Source organism: Rhipicephalus sanguineus, chromosome 1 (assembly GCF_013339695.2).
Source record: "Rhipicephalus sanguineus isolate Rsan-2018 chromosome 1, BIME_Rsan_1.4, whole genome shotgun sequence".
NCBI classification, from domain to species: Eukaryota; Metazoa; Arthropoda; class Arachnida; order Ixodida; family Ixodidae; genus Rhipicephalus; species Rhipicephalus sanguineus.
Window position 1 is genome coordinate 217878500 of NC_051176.1, and position 7028 is coordinate 217885527.

Genomic DNA, 7028 nt, shown 5'->3' on the forward strand with positions numbered 1-7028 from the left:
GGGGCCGTCGACGGCTTGTAAACACGCCTATTCAGCTGCAATTAACTGGATGTCCTCTTATGCCAGCTCCCCAGCTACGTATACTAGGCGTTGCCATCACGGAAAATGGCTCTGCGAAAGCTTGGATCCGCGAAATTAAGCAACAAGCGCACCAGGTGCTTCATCTGATACGACGAATCAGCTCCAAGGCTGGAGGTTCCCGCACGAAGATTGCCCGTTTACTTGTTCGAGCAGTGCTGTACCCTCGTCTTATTTATTCGGCTCAATTACAGCACCTTACCGTTAGAAATTGGACGCGTTTAGAATGCATCAACACAGAAGCGATTCGCGTCGTTACCGGGCTTCCACGATGCACACCTATCCCGATACTTCAGGAAGAGGCGCAACTAAACACCATCGATGAGTTGATTTATCAACGCCGGCAAACAAGGGACCTCAAGCCATCCTATCTACCACCTGCTGCTGACTTAGCGGCATACATGGGCAGTCCGGTGTCTGTCTCGCCACCTTCAGTAGAAAGCTTTCCACCCTGGGATCACCGGCAACTCACGGACAACAAACCCATGGGCCGCCTCTGAAATCCGGTCCCTCGTCCAACAACTACCTTCCGGCACCACATTGAAGAAGCAGATGCCGTATTCCCGACAGGCTCACTGGTGGCGTATACTGATGTGAGCTGCACGGACAAGCAGGTGGTTACGTCAAACGTGTTGCCAGGGCACCAAAACTTGTGTGCCAATCGTTTGTACCTCCTGATAGCTCCGATTCCATCGGTCAGTGCTGAACTTCTGGCACTACGAGACGCAGCAAACTTGGTGAGCGCGGCTTCCGCGTCGTCAAAATCCCTTACAACAATATGCACCGAGTCTACCGCAGCCATAAAGAAGATCCGCAAGGTATACAACGCCCACCCTTTCGCAGACGAAATAGACCGCATAACTGCACAGATTAATAATATCTGGGGTTTTACGTCCCAAAACCACGATATGATTATGAGAGACGCCGTAGTGGAGGGCTCCGGAAATTTAGACCATCTGGTATTTTTTAACGTGCACCTAAATCTAAGTACACGGGCCTCTACCATTTCGCCTCCATCGAAATGCGACCGCCGCGGCCGGGATCGAACCCACGACCTTCGGGTCAGCAGCCAAGCACCGTAACCGCTATACCACCGCGGCGCACAACTGCACAGATTCCCGGCCAGCTAAGGATGCCGTGGATACTACGGGACACTATTTCTGCTCCTATACAAGCTGACGCCGCCACCCACAGTGAGATGCCAGCTACCCTAGAAGCGCCTTTCCCAAGTGATCCCCGGGGTGATTTCCTCCACCGCAAGGAGATTCTCCGCCGCACCACCGGAGATTTAATTCCACCGTGTGGTTCAAACCTCCCAGGCAACCTTACCCGCCAGGAGGAGGCGGTGTTGCGGAGACTTCGTGTGGGGGTGGCACTTACTCCGTCGGTCACATATGCCTGGCCACAGCATCTCCGTGGGCCATTTCGGGATGCTTGGCCATACTGTACAATTGAGGCGTCCGCGGCTACCATCAAGCACTTGTTGTGGACATGCCCTGGCCTGAACCAGACACGACGGCGCTACCTGAGAACAGTGGGCCTTCATCCGACGAGACAATCGGACTATGATTTGTGGCTCTATGGGCCCCACCATACAGCACTGTTGATGTATATAGCGGAAACAGGCCTCCATGTATATATTTAACCCTATGCCGTTGATCGAGCTTTCGAAATTAAAAAAAAAAGATGCGTTTATTTTTTCCTCTTTCATAATTTATCGCTTACTTGGCATTTATTGTTTTAATGGCTATAGACATTTAGTTGATAGTGTAACGAGCTCAGATGGATTATTGAATGATTTAAATAAAAACTTCAACAAATGTTAATTGTAGGCTCTTTGACCAGTACACCGTAAATATTCTGATTTATAAGATGCATAGAACGACATACTCAACTGAAATTATTCACCTAAAATTATCCCCATATTTTTCGAACATGCGAAATCTTCTAGACTGATTCTAAAACATTATTACAAAGTATCACATTTTCACGTACACCAATGACATGCACCTTGTTCGAAGATCGACAGCTAAACGCACGCGTCTAAAGTGCGTAATCTAAGAATCGAGGTGTGTAGGCCACGTCCAGCTGCAATTATAGGCGTCGAAGGGGAGTATCGACGGTACGTTGCGTCTATAGGTTGACCGAGCAGCGCCCGAAGCGGGTCAATTCTATACAGCGATGATGTCTTCGTGCGCTCATTGAACCACGAGGCCGCGCGCAGCATTTTTCCCGCGGACTGCAGACACCCGCAGATCGTAAACAGTCTGGTAGAAGCGCCAGCAGCGTCTCTGGACGCCTTTAACGCTTTTTTGACATGCAAGAACAAGAGTAATTGCAAATGGGGTTATGACATCGGGTAAGACAAGAAGTGTTCCTCAGATAAGTTGAGTGCTTACAGAAACGGCCAGCATGTTCTTCTATGTTGTTCGTTCATGCCCATTCTTACGTCTGACCGAATTTGTAATGGGGCAGTTGATTTTGTTTCAAGGTTCTTGGACTGTACCCTATAGGCAATTTGATTGGTCTAGTTCGCAACGATCCACTATTGTAGGTAGCGCGACACTTCAAGAAGGACGGATACAGAAAGGACGAACCTGTATTCGTTCTTCGTAAAGTGTTGCGCTACCTACAATGATGATATACCCTATAAATCTCGCGCTCTTTACTCAGCTTTTTCTTATCGTGGTCTTCCTTTGATTAAGTAGATTTTCTTTGCTCTTGCCAGTTAAGTTGGTCGTGATTGTTTTGTCGCTTATGTAGCTCTGTACCATTCTAAGTATCCGTCCAAACCGACCACGTATTCCGCTTTGAATCTTCGCTGCAATGTCCTATACTAGAACCGCTCGTCGACTGCACATCAAGGGCAGAATTCACCAGTGGTTTCCGTTCATAAGGGTTGTTAGCAATTTTAGCGCAAGAACTTCTTATGAATACGGGCACAGGGACCGGTATTCACATAAAGTTCTCACGGTAGGATTGCTTTTACACTTCAAAAATTATCGAGGATTGCGATACTCGCTAACGCGAAATCTGAACGCAGCTCCACATGTGCTTCCATTTTCCTTAGGGGCTCAGTGCCCCTCAAGCTGTTCTTACAGCTTTTACCTGTCCTCCTTGTAACACTTTCGTGTTGAGTAATAAAAATTCAATTTCAATTCGAAGAATTTGAGAGAGGCCCATATGAACGTACAGTTAAAGACAACTCTTTATTTTCCACACATATTCTTCAAGAAGCACCCCTCTGCAAGTCCTTAATGGTCATGTAATAAACCTTATGGTCACGCGAATGATTGTCGTACAATCGATGAATGTTGCTTTAGCCATTTTGAACACTGTGTAGAGACAGTGAGAAGAGAAATGTGGGCACGATGCGTGAACATACTATGGCACCAGTAGCACGTCTTTTCGTCGAAAGGTTCAATGTGCGTGCCGGTTCCTCCGGGTAGTTCCGCCAAGATGCGTGGAAGGCAATGCCATCTGGGGCTATGGGGAGAAACCACAATGCCATGCCACCTGACTGATTTCTTAGCTTTCGTTAGCGGATGCGCAAGCGAGGCGTCTTTCGGTGTGATCGTTCGCTCGATTATGGCGAGCGACAACGAGGGACGAGGCACGCTGACGCGGTCTAAAACGTATTTATATTTATGCGCATGCCGTAAACACTGCTATCACTTTCTACTTGTGCTACTGTCTCCAATTTAACCAACACCTCGGGGCTCTCCAGTGTGCCTTGAGGAGCTCATCAGCCAAAAAGTTGCGCACACGAGCCCTCATACAGCACATGAAGGCAACAGACTTAAGCGACCGCCTGTGATACGCTGCACTGTGTGTGTGTTGTGAAATGTGTCTCTCTTTCTCTCGCTCTTTCGCTCCATTATTCCCCTCCCCATGTGTTGGGTAGCAAACTGAACGTAGTCTAGTTAACCTCCCTGCCTTTCCTCTATTCCTCCTGTCTCGCTTCTACTTTCTCCTGATCCCTCTCCGCCAGCTTTGCCATCTTTATGCACGGTAAAAAAAGAAATGAAAAAAAATTGCGATTTTTTTTTCTAGAAGAACTAGAACAAACAGGCTCTTTCTCCCTTCTGTTATCATTAGTTTTGCCTTCGCGCAATAATTCTAATGTCCTAGCCGCTCTGCGGGGTCGCAATAAAATATCTCACGTTAGTCCCTCAGCGCATTAAAAGGGATATCTCAATGCTGCTTGCTCCCCTTTGTACTGGCTGTGACGAAATCTTCTCGAAAATCGTTCTGAAAGCTACTAACCCACAACTTGTCTGTCGAGCAGCGTGTGCCAGTTGAGCTGTGTGGCAAACTTTTCACGCGACAGTTAGTCAAAGTTATCTAATTGCAAGAAAAAGGAAAAGAAAGAAAAACTGGAGCTCAGGAACGACGAGATATGAAGATGGCGCCAACGACTGCTCTTGTGCGTCGTCGTCTTCGTGCTTCGTTGTTCCCTTCTTCTTCTCCTTTATTCTCTCCCTTCTTTTTTATTTGGATGTGGAACATCAGAAGGTAGGATGCGATAGAGTCCTAGCATCATGAGATCGATACCAAATGAACAAACGAACAGGAATAAAAAAGAAAATCAAAAGAATTATGTCCTAACATCATGAGATAGATACCAAATAAACAAAGAAGAAGGAATAAAAAAAGAAAATCAGAAGAATTATGTGCGCATACGATCACCAGACTACAAAGAATGTCCTTAGAAGAATTGACTGTTGGGCGAGTTGGTATTCCGTTTTCAGGGAGGCTGCGCAGAAAACGTAGACAAATGGAGAAGAAGACAACAGCACAAATACATACTAACAAATGAATTTTTTTTATTGGAAACACAAAACTATAGAGGACAAAAACCACGTGTGCGTGACAAACACCACATTGGACCTACATGTGCGCATCAAGATAGCCAATTCTCTGCTTTGTGTAACGCTACGGAGAGACTGGCGACACAGCTGTCTCCGGCTTTGAAAATAAAATGAAATGAAATACAAAAAAAGCGTCCGTTGGTAGAGTACAAAATATTTAAGGCGGTCACCCAGATTACCGCGGATGTAGTCTAGACAAAACTTTTCGTGTACTTAGAGATAAAATGGCCATAAGATATGTCCGTTAACATCATAACGCGATGAAAAGAAACAATAAAACAATAATGTACGTTACGGACAGTTCAACAGGTTTGTCCACTAAAAAAAAAAAAAAAACGCGAAGAGCGGTTATTGTGCGTCTTCGCTTCTCTAGGTGAGGCCAAAGAACAAGCACCTTGCTCAGTGTGGGAAGTCGTCTGTCTAGTACGTTAAACCGATCACGAAATTTAATGCGCCATTCTTTGTATTGCGGGAATTATATGATGACATGTTCCACTGATGCGCGGGAATTACCACAGCGATTGCACCCTCTCTCTCGCTTTCTTTAAACCATAATTAAATTACATAACAAAGCCAACTGCCGCCGTAACGGTCAGACTTTTTACCATTGTCCATGTAGTTTAACAAATATACGTACAAAGCACACTGCACGGGTTGGCCCGCAGCGCTAGCGTTTTTGCCTGTAGTGTGTGGCTCCGCCGTGACAGGGTCTCGGGGACCCTGCCGCCACCACACGCGCTTTGCTTGACACCTCGTCGTTTCAGCGGTCGTCCTTAGTCCCCGTCGGTAGCCTCTGTATTGAGCGGCCTGCTTCTACAGCGGCCCATCCTTGTTTCCCGACACTCTGCTCTTGTCACGCATTCACAGCTTTGGAAACGGGACGCTTCAGCCTGCCTCTGACCGCATCGCACGTCAATAAAACGAGGGAGGCCTCGCGCGACTTTTCACTGGTGTCAATTATTTGGCAGGTAACCCGTGCTTTCGCACTATATAACAGCTGCAACTCTTTCAGAGCGAGCCGCACTCCCCTCCACAAGAAGGACACAGTTGTCCCGCGCGCGGCAGGACAACTGCAGCACGCATGCAGGATCACGACGCCTTGCGTTAGTGTCCCGGCCATTGCAGCCGTACAGCCGCACTTCGTCGATGGCGAAATGTAGAAAATTCCTGAACGGAGGATTAGGGGCGCGTTAAAGAACCGCAGGACGTCAATATTAACCTAGCACCCCACTACAGTGCAACATGGGTGCTATGGCGTCGTTCTCATAGCGCACATGTTTCTTTAAAACATTAACCTTATCAACAAGTTGATGTATAATTATGCTCGCTTTACGTTCATCGGTCCTGGAATATGTCTTTTACTGCACCATCCAAATCACGGAAATATTGATACTGATTCAAGAGAGGCTCTCCAACAAGTTTAATGTTGCATACTGTTATAAGGAAAATATATGCGAGTGCGTGATCGTGCGAAGCCCTTGTAGGTCGATAAAAACTAAATATGTATAGTCGCAAGGCGTCCGATCGACTCGGTTCGCGTCTTTTCTGTAAAAAAAAAGGTCTTCCTGATTCCTTTCGAATATTCGCGAGCTTTGTCGCGCTTGCAAAGGAGGTTCGCGCCTCGGTAAGAATGCGGAACCCGGACGCTAACAAGAACTCCGGTTTTTCGTTAGAGAGAGAGAGAGGGTGAGCCCGAAAGCAACGCGTGCTTTCCGGCATAACAGTTTATCGAGAAGTGGGGCTGCGGGCAGCGCGCGTCTGTTCCGCGAGCGAAGCTCAAGAAAGAGAGAGAGCCGTGTTTTACAAAATGACAGGCGAAGAATGACAAGAAGAGTACGGACGGGGAAGAGTGCCGGCCGTGTCCCTTCCTCCTACTCACGCGGCAATTAAGCGCCTGCCCAGCGAGAGAGCCGCCGCAGTCATGATGAGCAGAAGCAGCATCAAGAGACTCTCTCGTACACACAAACACGCACCGGTCTCTTCTTCCCCGCGCATGCACACGCGGGAGCGGAGTGACGTGCGGGCACACCCGGTGTGTTCGGTGCCTTCTATTTCGGCGCGCCGGCTCTTTCCCTTTCT